The 15666-nt window shown below is 38.5% G+C and overlaps 1 protein-coding gene and 2 pseudogenes across 1 annotated transcript in view; 1 reads left to right on the plus strand and 2 right to left on the minus strand.

Moving 5' to 3' along the window:
- Phactr1 (phosphatase and actin regulator 1) overlaps nucleotides 1-15666 on the minus strand; it is a 520403-nt gene that overhangs the window by 149538 nt on the left and 355199 nt on the right. The gene's annotated exons all lie outside the window — the stretch shown is intronic.
- LOC106146251 overlaps nucleotides 790-15666 on the minus strand; it is a 63244-nt pseudogene continuing 48367 nt past the window's right edge.
- On the plus strand, nucleotides 10509-12281 carry LOC102015703 (annotated as a pseudogene).

Below are 15666 nucleotides of genomic sequence, written 5' to 3' on the forward strand. Positions count from 1 at the left end.
GCGATAAGGTCTCACTATGTGGTTCAAATTGTCCTTGAACCCACTGTGTAGCCCAGGCTGGCCTTCAACTCTCAGGATCCTTTTGTCTCAGCCTCTTGAGTGCTGGCATTACAGGTGTGTGTAACCATGCCCAGCTAATGTATCAAAAAATAGACTTTGAATAAGTTAAAATGGCCAAATCAGTTTCCCTCATTGCTATTCTACATAGGCAGGATAATGAAATCACAAGTGGCTTTTTGGTATATCATCAACTATTCTTACACTGTATAATACGGGAAATTTCTTACAGCTAACCAAAGAGAATATGAGTAGGTTTATAGCAAGCTAAGCTTGTTAAATACATTTGTAATGCGAGAAATTCTGACACAAATATTGCTCACTGCCTATTATCTCAGAGAAATGATCAAACAAGACAGCTGATGTTCTAAAGCATAGGGGGTGGGGTGAGAAGTGATGAATAAATGAAAAACTGGCAAATATCTGCAAAAGCAGAACCACTTTTTAGGAGACATTAAAAAACGTGACAAATCACCACTTTGGAACTTGGTAAGAACTGAAGATCATTCTACTATAATTTGGTCAGTGAAATGTAGTAGTTATACAGTAACTTGAACAGAGATTCTAAAAACTGTGTGCAAAAGAAACCTAAGAAAATAAATAAGCACAAAACCCATCAGCATTTCTCATGTGTTCAAAACTGTGACTTTTACCACAGATGCAAATGGTTCAAATCGAAAAAATTTCCTACATGGAAGATCCAAAGACTCATTAACAATCTTATTAACAGTGTACAAACAGGGGCCAAATATTTTTTATTTAGAATTAGGTCTGAAAAGTCAATGTAAATACTGACTGGGGGAAGGTGGGGGACTTTACACCCCTAACACCAACATTCAGCTCTGTGTCCCGTCTTGACATTACAATTTTCAAAAATCTTCACGTTGCAGTCACTTGAATTTTCGTAACTTCAAGGATGTATCAGAGGTAAGTGCATCTTGGTCTGCAGAATTTGTTGTACCCGAAGGCTGGAACAGTACTCGACCACGGTGGTTAAATATATAAAAGGACGGGTGATTCCTGAAGGTGTCACATGTCGTATTCCTCAGTTCTGACGTGGTATCGATGTCTTTAAATTCCCCTGCGATATCAATTACACCGTAACAGGTAACTGCGAAGGCCAGAAGTGTTTGAAGAACTATATCCATTGGCAGTGCTTCGTCTTCATTTTCTGTTAATCGAGTATATGAACGATGCTGCGCAGCTGAAAAGGCGGCATGGGCTAGGGCAAAGAGGCCAAGGCCTAACAACCCTTTCCACAGTTTGGGCGCCATGACTGTGAAGGAACAGCCACCGACTTAAGAGGTGATGGCGGAACTGTTTCTCCTTCCGCCTGCAGCGCCTGCGCGGCGCAGTAATATGACGTCATGAAAGCCTTGGGCGCTAAGTACCCTGCAACGGTGGGTTTGATTTGGGTGTTTTCCAGGCAAGAACAAACCTTTGGCAGCCTGCTTTATCTTGGGCTTTCTCAATTTTGTATTCCTCGGAGATGACAAGAGGAAGAGCGAGAAGGAAAAAACGAGAATACCATCAGGTTTTCATAAAAACACCTGTTTTGCTGGAAGTGTTCCTTTGTGATCAACGGGGCTGAAGCTTCAGTGAACTGTGAGCCTGCTCAGTGTCGACCAGGCCCTGCAACTAAAGAAGAACCTGTGAAGGCCATGGTTCACACAGTCATCACAAACAAAGGTCCAAATGACCTCTTGGGAGCAGACATGGAAAAACAACCAACTGGAGCGTCAGGGTCTGGGAGCCCCAGGAATTCTTCACTAGCACCTATCCTGGACCGGATGGGGTCCTGAAGGCTTCCACTGGCTCATTTTGCACACCTCATAGTGGTCCCTTCCTCTAATTTAGGGGAAACTCACTTTTGTACTATGTTAATTCATTTTCTTTTGCTTTAATAAAATACCTGAGGTTGGGTATTTATAAAGAAAAGAGGTTTCTTTAGCTCACAGGTTTGGAAGCTTAAGGGTTGGCACTGGCTTCTGCTCAGCTGTAGTGAGGCCCTAGTAATGGATAGCATCACAATGGCAGGGGGAGGTATGGAAGAGATCACACGGTGTAACAGGAAGTCAGAGAGATTCTGGGGTCAGGCTCCCTTCTTTAAAACAACCCATTCTCTCAGGAACTACCTCACTCTGTGAGCCATCACTGACTTTCTTTCTGAGAGAAGCACCCTTAATTTTCTAAGCACGTATTGTGTTCTTACCACCACCTTAACACCACCACACTGAGGAGCAAGCTTTCAGTACACAAACCTCTGGGCAGCAAACATCCAACCCATAGCACAGGCTAAAAAGCACAGGATGTGCAATACTACATGGTAGCCTTCCATGTTATAAGAAAAGTGACAAACATCATCAATTTGGTAAACTTTATAAATGAAAAACCTCAAGTCAATTCTAAAGTCAAATGATGTTTTCCAACGTGTTAGCAGTTCTTTTGATTTAGATTGAAAATGTCCTCTAAATGTCTCATGTGTTTGAAAGGTGACAGATCATGAGGGAGCTATACTCATCAGTGGATTAGTCCACTAATAAATTCATGATCTGATTTGTTTTTAGGCCTGGTTAAAGAGATGTTTCTACAGTGTGACCTGTATTCTTGTCCCTAATCCTCCTTTCTCTTTCTACTCCCTGGTTGTCATGAACTGAGGAGATTTCTCTGCAGTGTCCTACTATGCTGCTTCTTCCTTGGAGCAAGCTGACCATAGACTGAATCCCTTGAAAATTATGAGCAAAATTAAACCTATCTTCCTTTAAAATTAACACATCTTCCTTGCGGGTATTAGGTATTTTGTTCCCGTGATGGGAAAGCAATACAGACATTTAAATTAATTTCAATGAATTTTCATAAATGCATGACATGATACCAATCTCTGGGTATTTTGTTGAAACATACGATTTTCTTACCATACACAAAACCTAATCCGCTACCTTTACCACATGAAAAATATGCTTGAGGAGAAAAAGACATTTAAAAAAATCTTATTCTGTTCCCTACAAGTTAGGAGGAAAAAAACCAACAACAGCCACAAAGAAAAACTTAGAGATGAGAAGAAAGGGAGGGGAGGATGTTTCTTATAAACCCTCCAATAAGAAGAAAAGAAATATTTGTTCAGGGTCTATCCCACATGAATTCCTTTCCACTCATTGGTACTCTCATTATTGTAAACCGTTATAAATAAAATATTTCCCATTTTACAGATGAGGCAACTGAGGCTGAGGGAATTGCAGAAATAGTCTCAGAAATAGTCTAGTACTCTGGCAGAACAATGCTTGTTCCATAGAGCCATACTGATCTTCTAAGAAAGGGCACTGGCTGGGTAGAGAGCATAGCAGTGAGCTTGTGGAGTTGCTGAAAAAGAAATTAATAGGTCACCAAGATTTGTGTAAGCTAGTAGTTTCTTCATTCATTGCTTTCCAGAGGCCAACACATTTCTGGTCTTTCTGAAGGTACTGAAGGAAGCCATAGCGCCCAAGCACAACTGGGCAAGGACATGTCAATCTTACCTCATGTTCATGAGGCCTAAGCACTTCTGGGCAGTAAAAATAAAGGAAGAACAGAATCTATCAATATATTCAGTTCACTTTTGCATTTTCAAAATATTTAAGATATTTCTGTGAAGTTTAATGCAGTGGTGGAAACACGATGAACGCTGAATTTTTTATTTCATTTCATCTAGCTTCTGGGACCAGCACCAAAGACTATATACTGGTTTAAGGAAGACAGTCATATGATAGTCTATGTTTAACATGAATTTTTAAAATTATGCTCTTGATCATAAAAACAAGAGTTGAATGGACAGGCCATTGTTTGCATTAATTTATTTGAGACATCCGTTGAGAGCTCACTATATACAGAGTTCTGTGCTAGACACGATAAGGGTGAATAAAAAATGTAGAAAAGAAGCTGGCTAAGAAAGGAGATTAAAATTGCTGGGGATGACAGATGGATATGCTGTAGTGCTGCCATCACTAATGAACATAATGGAAGGAGAAAATGATGAGATCTACGCAGGCTAAAATTGCAAGGTAAATTACTTCAAATTATTTTATATGCATTTTTAAAGTCTAACTCAGTGGGACTTAAAACGTGCACACATTCGCACATATCCTATCTTCAGTACCAAAGAGTACATTTTTGTGAAGCTTACAACACATATTAACTAGTCACAAAACAGGTGCCAAATTAAAACTTACCTGATTGAATCAAGCATGTCAGGTGGTGACTGAGATTCAAATTTTAGCCTTTGAAGAGCTAAGGATATATTTTAATTTGATATTTAATACTCTTTATTAATAGTTCTCTGAGATTCTTCATAAACATCCATTTCTCAAACATGTCCATATGATATAAGTATTGAAGAAGGGCCTAAGATTCAAAAAACAACCAGACCTACCACAGGATAGGGATGACATTAACTGAAACCAAACCCTGGACCCATTAAACATGAAATTTTTCCTGAATAAAATCTGCTTGGGATAGAACAACTGGCCTCTTATTTTTGCTGCTATAAATAACTAATGACTTAATTTAAAGGGAAATCCCAAAGCCTAGGGAAAGGTTTCTACAGATAAAAGTCAATGGCTGTGAAACAATATGGCTGCTGGCTTTGTTTTTGGGACACTGGATTTCAAGGTTCCACAGGTCTAAGGCCAAGTATGTGAATGACTGAGCCACCACAGACTTCCCTTAAGTTTTAAATAACTAAGAGGCTGCAGAGCATCTTACTTCAATGGGCCAGCTCTAACACTTCAAAAGAGTAAAATGATCCTGTCTCAATAGAAATCTTACCATGCATCAGCAATATAACACGACCTGGGACAAGAAATTTAATCTGTTTGAATTCCTTTACTTGATAACAGGGACAACAATATTGGCAGGTACCTCATAAGTTGGTATGAGCATGAAATGAGAATGTAAAATGTAGGCTTAAAAGTTTCTTACTATTACGGGTTGTTATAGTTTGTGTCTGCATGTCCCCTCAAAGCCTCATGCAGTCACGGAGCAGGCTTCTCGAGTTTTTGATTGATCCATGGTCCAATGCTGGGATTATGGGTGTGAGTGCTACACCCATCCTGGGACAGGTAGCTTGCATAAAATATAAGGGAGGGAAAGAGGCTTGCTCCTGCTGCTCCTCTGTTTGTTTTTGCTGCTTTTGCTGTTTTCCGCCACCATAAATTGTTGTTGCCCTCTGCCATGTGCCACCCTGCCTTGGAGCCAGCCGAGTATGGACTGAAACCTCCACAAACTGTGAGCTAAATAAACCTTTCCTTCTTTAATTTTGGGTGTCAGGTATTTTGTCTTAGCAATGAGAGAAAAGTAACCAAGGCACAGGTTGAATTGAGCATTCTTTATTTGAACTGCCTGGGATCAGAAGTGTTTTAGATTCTGGGGGTATTTTGGAATCTTTCCACACACAGTGAGACACTGGGGATGGAACCCAAATCAACACAAAAATTCATTCATGTTTCACATACACATATACATATGCACATAGGCTGAGCATAATTTTCTACAATATTTTTATTGCACTTGTGTTTTGAATATGGACCCCTAACATGATGTCACTCTGGCACTCAAAAACTTTTGGATTTTAGAGCATTTTGGATTTGAGATTAAGGATGCTTATCATATATTATTCTCTCCTCAGAAGTTATAGTTTTTCCAGTTAGTCACTAAATAACCCCATAGCAGTTTAGCCTTCTTTATACTGTAAAACAGGATACTCTTACAAAAACGTATAAAGAATGAATGTAATGCTTGTTAAAAAGGGTATATCTATGTAGCCCCACCTAGAAATAAGAAATAAAGACTGCCAGCTGCCCAGAAGGTTCTTGTGTAGTTCTTCCCACCCACTTCCTCTATTTTTCCTAAAGTATATACTATTCTGCTTTGAAAATAATTTAACATTCTTTCAAGGTGGTCTTAAATGACTTAATGTATGGTACACACTCAGTAAAGGTTGGCTGATTCATTTGTTTATTTGCTCATTTTTTAAAAAACAAAGTAAGAGATTTTTTCAAGCAGTTTTCAACCTCCTTATCACCTTGCTCTCAAGCCATGTTTGTATTTCTTTTTTTTGTTTTGTTTTGTTTTTTTCTGGTACTGGGAATCGAACTCACGACTTTGCGCTTGCCAGGCAGGCGCTGTGCCACTGAGCTAAATCCCCAGCCCCCATGTTTGCATTTCTAACGGTGCCTTTCACTCTTGGCCTGCTCTGGGGCATAGGCAGCCGGAAGCCATCATGCTGGACATGGCCTTGCCACTTCACACCATGCTGATACGTGACACTGGCTTCTAGATATTAAATGCATAATCCTGCAACTCCGAGTTGAGTGCTTATAAACCTTCTCAACTTGGAGCCTTGGTGATTACATCTTGTGGATTAGATTTGCCTAGAAAATAGAAAAAAACAAGATAATAATTCCAGCATTGTTTTGAAGAAAAAAAAACAAGTAGAGGAGTAGTGTGTTAGAAAGAAAGTCTGTCCACAGTACACACACAGCTCAGGGCAACCTGACCACATACCACAGCAGCTCGTCACACCAGCACATGGTTCTCTACACATGTGAAGTAGAATATCTACATTGAGCAATCACTATCTGCCTGCTGTTTTGCCACTGCACTTAGTGAACTTTTCAGAAGCAATGAATCCTCACCTCTTAGGTCTATTCTGAATTCTGCTGTCTTTAGGATGGACAGTTTCATGAGAGCACAGACTCAACACCCTAAGTGGATTCCTTTTCAAGCATGTAGTGCTCATTGCATCTTCCATCACCTTCTCCAAGACCTTTTTCACTCAGTCCAAGGACAAGAGCAGCCTGGAAATGTGTGCATCGAAAGCAGGGGATGGGAGCCCTGACTCTGCACAGTGGATGCCTTTGTAACCTAACACATCTTTTATAGGGGATTTTCCTTGACGTTACCACATTCTTGCTTCCTGAGATCACCTCCTAAATTACGAACCTGCATCCATACCCTTGTTTCAGGCTCTGCATTCAGGCTGACACAAACTAAATCACTGGAAGTCAGTTGTGTAGTTTTACAAGGCCTTCTGAGAGACAGAATCAGGTTCAATAAGGCCGATGACAGAGAAAGAGATGGAGAGAGGAAAAAGAGGAGTACAAGGAAATGAGGGGATGGAGGAAGGGTGGAAAAAGGGGCAAGTGTAAGGGGGAACATGATGGTGGGGGAGATCTTAGCTCTACTTTGCTATAGTTACATCTGGAATGTCCCCCAAAGGCCCCTTGATTAAAGGATTAGTCACCTATTGAAAGGTGGAGTAAACTTTGAAAGGTGGAGCCATGATGCTTGGGGGCATGTTCTTGAAGGCAACAGTGAGATCCCAGCCCCTTCCTGTCCTTCCCAAACATGAGGTGAGCCCCTCTGTGCTACCTCATGCTCCCTGCCATGATGTGCTGCCTTGCCACAGGTCTGAAAGGAATGGGGCCAATAAACCATGGACTGAAACTGTGAAACCACAAGCCAGAATAAACTTTCCTCTTTTCAAGTTGATTAACTTGGCATTTGGTTACAGCAATGGAAAGCTGACTAATGCAGACCTTCACTAGCTTTGTGGCTTTAGGAAGGTAACTTTATGCTGAGTTGGATAGCAGTAAATTAAGTATAAGATACACAGGTCTTCAGCCCAAGAGTTCTCCAGCAGTATAAGCAGAGTTCTGGACTAAGTCTGCCCCAAGTTGTGATAGCATTTAACTACAAGGACTAAAAGAAGCAGCAGCTAAAACAAGAGCATTGGCCCTAATGTGGGTGACAGGTGAACTTAGGTTAAAAGTGAGACAGATGAATTTGGATCTCAACTTTACATCACTTACTCACTGGATGACTATGCAATTTTTAACCTAATTTTTGACTGCTCTAAATCTGTTCTCTTCTATGTAAATAGGTACAAGAATAGTTTCTTTGCATAGGAGTGGTTGTGTCATTTCCACAGGAATATTGTGCAGTTTAGCACTGTGCTAAGTAAATGCTCAGTAGATTGTGCACAGTATATTTCAACTGTTATTACTGAGATGACGGTTATACCTTTCAGGTGTTGTTTAGAGCAGGGTTACTCAACCTCAGCAGTACTGACATTCTGAGCCTGATTATGTATTATTGTGGGTGTGGGAGCCCCAAATATCTTCGGATATTTAGCAGCATGCCTAGACTACTCATCTGGATGCCACTAGCACCTTTCACCCTCTTGTCCCAAGTTCTGACCCCAGGAATATCACTGGATATTGCCAAATGTCTTCGTCCTTCCTTGGTCGGAGGGGTAAAACTGCTGTGGACTGAGCACAGCTGAGGTAGAGAAACTGATTTCTAAGCTGATTCTTTTTTTTTTTTGGTACTGGGAATCAAACTCACAACTTTGCACTCGCTGAGCTGTATCCCTGGCCCACTAAGCTGATCCTTGATCTTTAAATTTAATTTATCATATGATAAAAAGGTTTCTTGTTATATATGCATATATTTGCCTCTTTATTTTCATGGTCTCTTGATACTTCCGTCCTCTAGTGGAGCACTTCCTGAGGGAAACAGGTTTAACTGTGTGCTTTGGGCAAGTCAGAAGGGAGCCTCTGTGCCTGGAGAGTTCCATGTGGCTCCGAGGCACATGAGAGTAGGAAGAGCTCTGGGGATGGGCTCAGACCAGATGCTTCCTGCCATACTCTGGAGACCTAAAACTCTGAGAAGACTCAAGGGACGAGGTGTTTTTGGAAAGAAAAGAACTGTAGAAAGACAATTCTGGTATTGGGCCAACTAGTGAGTGTGCCCAGTGGAAAGGGAGACAGAAAATAAAGCTGCCAGCCCAGGATTTGGCTACTCCTAGGTCAGAGAGCTGTGCTGTGCTCAAAGCTGTTAATAAAATGCTTTTGGAGATCTTTATATGTCCTTTTCATACTTCTTAGTAGTGTTTCCCCCAAACTGATATAGTCTTATTGTTTTTTATTCATTTGGAGCCTGACTTTTGATATCTGTAGCTCACCTTGCCTAATACTTTTATTATTTCTAATAAGCAGTCACAAAACTTCCTGCGTTTTATTTATTTTTTACCAAAACTATCATTTGATCAGCAAATACAATTACTTTCTTCCTTCCCAATCCTCATAGCTGCAATCCACTTCTCTTGATGTAGTGCGCTGGGCAGGCCCAAAAGGAGCTTGAACAGCAGGCATTCTTGTCTTGTTCCCAATTATAAATGCTTTTCAGCATTTCACCATTAAAAATAACACTTACCTCTGCTTTTTGTTTTTGTTGCTTTTAGTACCTTTTCTATTCTAGTGTTTTTGATGCTAATCATGAGCAGGTATTAGTTTTGTAATACTATATACAGTTTTTTTTCTGAGTCTACTAAAATGACCACACATATTTTTTCCTTTAATTTGTTAATATGAATTATTATGCAAATCTAACTGAACGAGGTAGGGTGCATTCTTTGTTTCTCTTTCTCTGGAATAGGCTGGTTAAAATTATAATGCTTATTTCTTGAAAGTCTCATAAAACTTGCTTTGAAACTTTTGATATGTTCTTTGATGAATTTTATGACTTGACTCAACTTATTTAATACTTACAGATGCACTTAAGTTTCTATTTCTTCCTGGATGAATTTTAATTTGATAAGCATTTATTTCATCTAAAATCTAAAAGTTATCAACCTAATTTACATAGTGTATCCTATTGTCTTCTTAAACTTTGTCATCTTTTTCCTTTACTACATATTTTATGCCTCTTTTGACTTTCTCTCTTGATTTCTTCACCCAGGGTTATATATGTTGATTTATCCTACTGAATACTTTTCTATTTTATTAATCTATGCCTCTGCGTTTTTGGTATCTCTTTCCTTCCCCTACCTATGGATTTATCCTTTATTTCTCTTAAGTTCATGAAATTGGATATTTTAATTTTTGTTCTTTCCTTGTATAACTCTTGAAATGTTGTGAATTTCCCTTTATCTCACAAGGTTTAATATGCAGTCTTTCAATTATTTTTGTTATAAATATTTAAATTGTCATTACGATTTATTATTTTGCTCATGAATTATGTAGATTGCATTTTAAAAAACTCATTTAATTTATCTTTTTATTATTGGATTTGATCAGCATTTGCATTCATAGCAATCCTCTTTTAGTTTTTTCTTTTAGCTAGACAAGTCCAACTCAGGAGTCAGCATAAGGCATTTTGATTTTGCCTTTTATTACAGTGGCTTTTTCATGGAGGGAAGTGAAACTTTTTATCACTTCCTAGAAACTCAGCAGTGCATTATAATATGCCTTACCCCAGATCAAGCTGCTTTGTAACAGGAGGGCCCCTCAAGATACTTATGTAAATCACAGCTAGAGGTTACTGTAACTGAGGGGAATTTTTTTTTTTTTTGAGACAGGATCTCACCATACAGTTCAGGGCTGGTCTTGAATTGACTTTGTAGCCTAGGCTGGCCACAACTTGATAGCAATACTCCTGCATCAGCCTCCTGAGTGCTGGGATTACAGGCATAAGCCACCATGCCCAGAGAAGCGGACATTCTTATATGAAAGAAGAATACCATGACAAATATAAAAATTGGTTTAATGCACAAACAAAAAGTAACACATAAGGTCCTTTGAGTAACAGTGAACTGTATGCAATGATAAAGGTCCAGAGAATAACAGCTCTTTAAAAATGATAACCAAAATAAAATTCTATGCATATGGGTTAAAGTGCAGAGTCAAGAAAGTATCCCATAAATCAGAAACAAAAAAACCAAGATAAAAGAAAGAACAAAGAGATTAAATCACTCAATGAATTTGACTGACAGAAATTCCAGAATGACAGACCAAAGAAAACCAAAGAGAACAAAATTTAAAAAGAGTAAAGAAGTTTCCCAGAGCTGAAGGACAACAGTCCATATTGAGAAGGTGAACCAGACAGATGCCAAGCAAAAGAAGCAGTAAGGTGTACACCTTTGAGGTTCTAGAACATCAGGGGTACAGAGAATATCTAAAATATTCTGAAGAATAAAGGAATAAAAGTTTATGTCTACATGAATAAGAATCAAGATGAATCTGATATCTCAAAGCTATTCAATGCTACAATAATGTTTTCAAATATTTATGAAAATTGTCTTAAACTGGAATTCTATCTTCAATCAAACTGAGATTATTTAGAATTATGCAGACAAAAGCACAGAAAGAAACAAAGTTCGGGGATCTAGGTATCTATGGGTTTTACGCAGTGAACAGCTGAGGAAAAGTTTCCTGGTAACAAAGTAGCAGGTCTGGAGGATAACTAGCCCATATTCAAAAAGGAATACAACTTCTTCCTCGGGGAAACACCAAATGGTGGATGACACCTGATGCCGGTGCAGTGGGAGGGCCCGGAGGCCCCGGGGGCCCAGACCTGGGAGGCCTCGGTGGCTTCCGCAGTGGTCTAGGCTGTGGGTGAGGGTACGGCTGGGGCCGGGGCCAGGGCCGGGGCCAAGGCCCCGGGGTTCACGGCAGTAAGGCCGAGGACAAGGAGTGGATTCCTGTCACCAAGGAGGGCCGGCTGGTCGAAGACATGAAGATCAAGTCCCTGGAGGAAATTTATCTCTTCTCCTTACCCATTAAGGAGTCTGAGATTATTGACTTTTTCCTGGGCACATTCCTCAAGCATGAAGTTCTAAAGATCATGCCTGTGCAGAAGCAAGCTCGTGCTGGCCAGAGGACCAGGTTCAAGGCATTTGTCGCCAGTGGGGACTACAGCGGTCATGCTGGTCAGGTGTAAAGTGCTCCAAGGAAGTAGCCACTGCCATTGGTGGGGCCATCATCCTGGCCAAGCTCTCCATTGTCCCGGTGCAGAGAGGCTACTGGGGGAACAAGATCCGCAAGCCCCACACTGTCCCTTGCAAGGCGATGGGCCGCAGTGGCTCTGTGCTGGTGCATCTGATCCCTGCCCCCAGAGGCACTGGCATCCTCTCAGCCCCTGTGCCCAAGAAGCTGCTGATGATGGCTGGTACGGATGACTGCTACACCACTGCTACTTTGGGCAACTTTGCTAAGGCCATCTTTGATGCCATATCCAAGACCTACAACTACCTGACCCCTGACCTTTGGAAAGAGACTGTGACCACCAAGTCTCCCTATCAGGAATTCACCAATCATCTTGTGAAAACCCACACCAGAGTCTCTGTCCAGAGGACTCAAGCTCCAGCAGTAGCTACAACAAAGGGTTCTTACACAAGAAAAATAAAATAAATAAAATCTAAACAAAACAAAACAAAAAGGAATACAAAATTGAGACAGTCTCACAGAAAAAACAGGATGTTTAATAAATAAGCTGGGAATAAAAATATATTATCATAAAGAACACACTGCAAGAATAAAAGAAAAAACATTTAAAATAACAGAATACTCCAGGAAGGAAAAGAAAGCCACATAAGAAAAGAATTGTAATAACATATTATCTCTTCAGTGAGTATCTTTACACAGACACCCCCTTTTAAATACTCTTCACTGACTTAACTATATGATATACTGAGAGGAATGAGGGAGGAACAGAAAGGATTCAAGTAAGAGAACCACAAATTCCAGTCCTGCTTGGGCAATTTAAGAGACATCTTGTCTCAAAATGGAGGAAAAAAGGGCTGAAGATACAACTCGGAGGTAGAGCTATATCTTAATTCCCAGCCACACACACAAAAACTGTAATTTCAAATTATTAACTGAAGTACAGCAGTATAAGATCCAATCTGTTAATCTAAAATAGTTAAAATTAGTTTCCTTTGAGCAACAAGACTAGAATGAGGTGTGAGTGAGGCGATGGCTATTCGCATTCTCAGATATTCTCTATCATTTGATATTGTTAAACACATACATAGTTAATTGATAGCATTTAAATGAACAAATGCAAATGGGTAAATGATATTATGCAAATTTGAGCACAGTAATAAAAGAAATGAAATTTCAAATTAAGTTCCCACAATAAGAAAACTATTTTTTATTTAGAATGAAGATTTTTAAAAAATAGTGTAATATGTAGTAATAGCAAGGTCACAATGAAATGCATGCTTTCATACAGTGATGCTGAGTTTAAAGTAAAATATTTCTGGTTGGCTATGGTAATTTGTGTACAGTGTCAATCAAATGTCTGCTTCCTTTGGCAGAGTAGTTTCATTTTATCCAATAAAGATAAAACTGTACATTAATATTAATGGGGTCTATGTTTTACTGAAATTATGGAGGATTCTTATATAAATTACAGTATATTTATTCAACAGTTTGTTGTCCAGTTATTATCATGAGAATTCCTGAAAATTATAGGAAAGACATAAAACATAATAAGAGAAAGAAAGAAAAAACAAAACAAGCCATAAAACTCCACAGGAAAGGCAGAATTTCAGTTTTGAGCATTGATAGGGTTACCAGACCAAACTTACAATTGTAAAAAATAGAAATCCAGATGAAAATCTAAAATGAAGGAAAAGAGTTTCTAAATAGTTCAGGCAAGTAGAGCAGAGGTGCAGTCCTATGAGAAAAGAAAAACCTAGGAAGTGAACATTATGATCTCTGCAGTTTGTCTCTAGAGTGGGACCTGGACAGGGATCTAATAAGAGCCTAGCAAACCTGCTGAGTAAGGAAATAGATACTGCAGCTCACAAGGAGGCCGAGTTCTAGAGAGAAGCAAACTATACAGGACAGAGCTACAGAAAACCTCTGCTGTTCTCAGCTGAGATTTAAAGTTGTTGAGCATATTAAAACCCCTGAGGGAAGAAAAGCTACCAGAAAGTTGGAGTCATGCAAATTCTGACCCTAAAAACTGGAGAAAACTCAACAAATCTGTAGCATTTTGTGCAGATTCTAAAAGGTTTTAGTCAAAGGACCAAATTAGCCCAGGAGAAAAAAATGATCCTAGAATGATCTAAATTTAAAAACAAGGTTTGGAAGGATCATACAAATGATTGCTGGCTAGAACAAACCTCAATATTTTTAAGGAACTAAAATAAAATCTAAAGTAAAAAATATGCTACAATGCCAAGAATTCAATAAAAAATTACTAGGCACAAGGAAAGCCAGGAAAATGTAACTTACAACTAGGAGAAAAATCAGTCAATAGAAGTAGATAGGAGCTGGGGAGATAGCTCAGTGGCACAGCTCTTGCCTGGCAAGCACAAGGTCCTGAGTTCGATTCCCAGTACCACACAATCAAGAAAAAAGAAAGAAAAAGAAAAAGAAGTAGATTATAGGTGTAATACAATTTGAACACAAGGACTTAAAAACAGCTACTGTAATAGTGCTCAAGGGTTTAAAAGCAACTGTTCTAAAAGAAAGTGAAATTTAAAATATAAGAAGTAATTGACAAAGAAAGACCTGTAAAACTGACAAATACTATGTCTAAAATAAAACTCTCATCAGACATGCTTAATATATTAGACAATACAAAGGGAAAGATCAATGAACTTAAACACAAAGGAAAAGAAACTACTGTATATTAACTGAACTGAACAAACAAAAAGCTGTAAATAATTGAACAGAGCCCTGGTGATCTACAGAAGAATCTGAAAGGTCTTAACATACCTACAATTTGAGTTATTTAAGTAAAAAGATAGGTGGGGAGGAGCAAAAATGCTTATAAAAATGATGGTGAGTTTTCCTGAATTTGATAAAAGTTGTAAAAGTATAAACCCATAGATCTCTAAAGCTGAACAAAACTCAAGCAAGATAAATATAAAGAAAGTGACACCAAGGTATACCATAATAAATATTTAAAATTAGTGATAGAGAAAATCTTCAGAGCACTTAGAGAACTGTTTATATGTAACATATCTTTTTTGGAATGTAAAACAGATTTACACAAAAGAATGAACAGTACAATGAAAACGTTTTCTTTCTTAGCTTTTAATTTACTTAAAAGAAAACATGTATATGAAAACAATACGAACACATTATGAAGTTTATATTTGTTGAAATAAAATATATTTCTACAATACCATAGGAATGAAGAGGGAAATACAAGTTCATTTTGTCAGGTGTCTATATTATGCATAAACTGTGATAAAGATGAATACAGACCAATAAAATAAGGAAATATAGCTAATAATTAGAGTACATAAAATGTAATTTAAAAAAACTAAAATCAAAAGTAAACTCAAAAGATGGCATGAAAAGAAAAGAACAAAGACTAAGAGGGGAAAACGGTAAATATGTATCATAATGGGAATTTAAATCTAACCATACTGATAATTACATTAGAATAAAACTACGTAATTACAGAAACCACTTTATGCTACACACTATAAACCAAATATATTTAAATAAGAAGTCACATATTAAAGGTCAAAGAATAGGTGTAATAAAGATACTGTTCAGATGCAAATAGGAAGAAGCTAAAATGCTACATTAATATCATACAAAATAGCCTTCATGATAAAGCAACTGAGATTCTGGATATGATCCAGAAAAGAAAAAGAACAATAACAGATAATTAGGTCAAATTCTACAAAAGCCTATTGTTTACTTAACAAAACACTGCCAGTGTTAGTACACTCTTCCTGACCATTGTGCTATGGTTATGTATAATGCCAACACTGGGATAACAAACATGAAATAAAAACTACAGGAGGCCGCTGGTTTGGGCTAAGCT

Source organism: Chinchilla lanigera, unplaced genomic scaffold (genome assembly GCF_000276665.1).
Source record: "Chinchilla lanigera isolate Chin_1 unplaced genomic scaffold, ChiLan1.0 scaffold00064, whole genome shotgun sequence".
Lineage (NCBI taxonomy): Eukaryota > Metazoa > Chordata > Mammalia > Rodentia > Chinchillidae > Chinchilla > Chinchilla lanigera.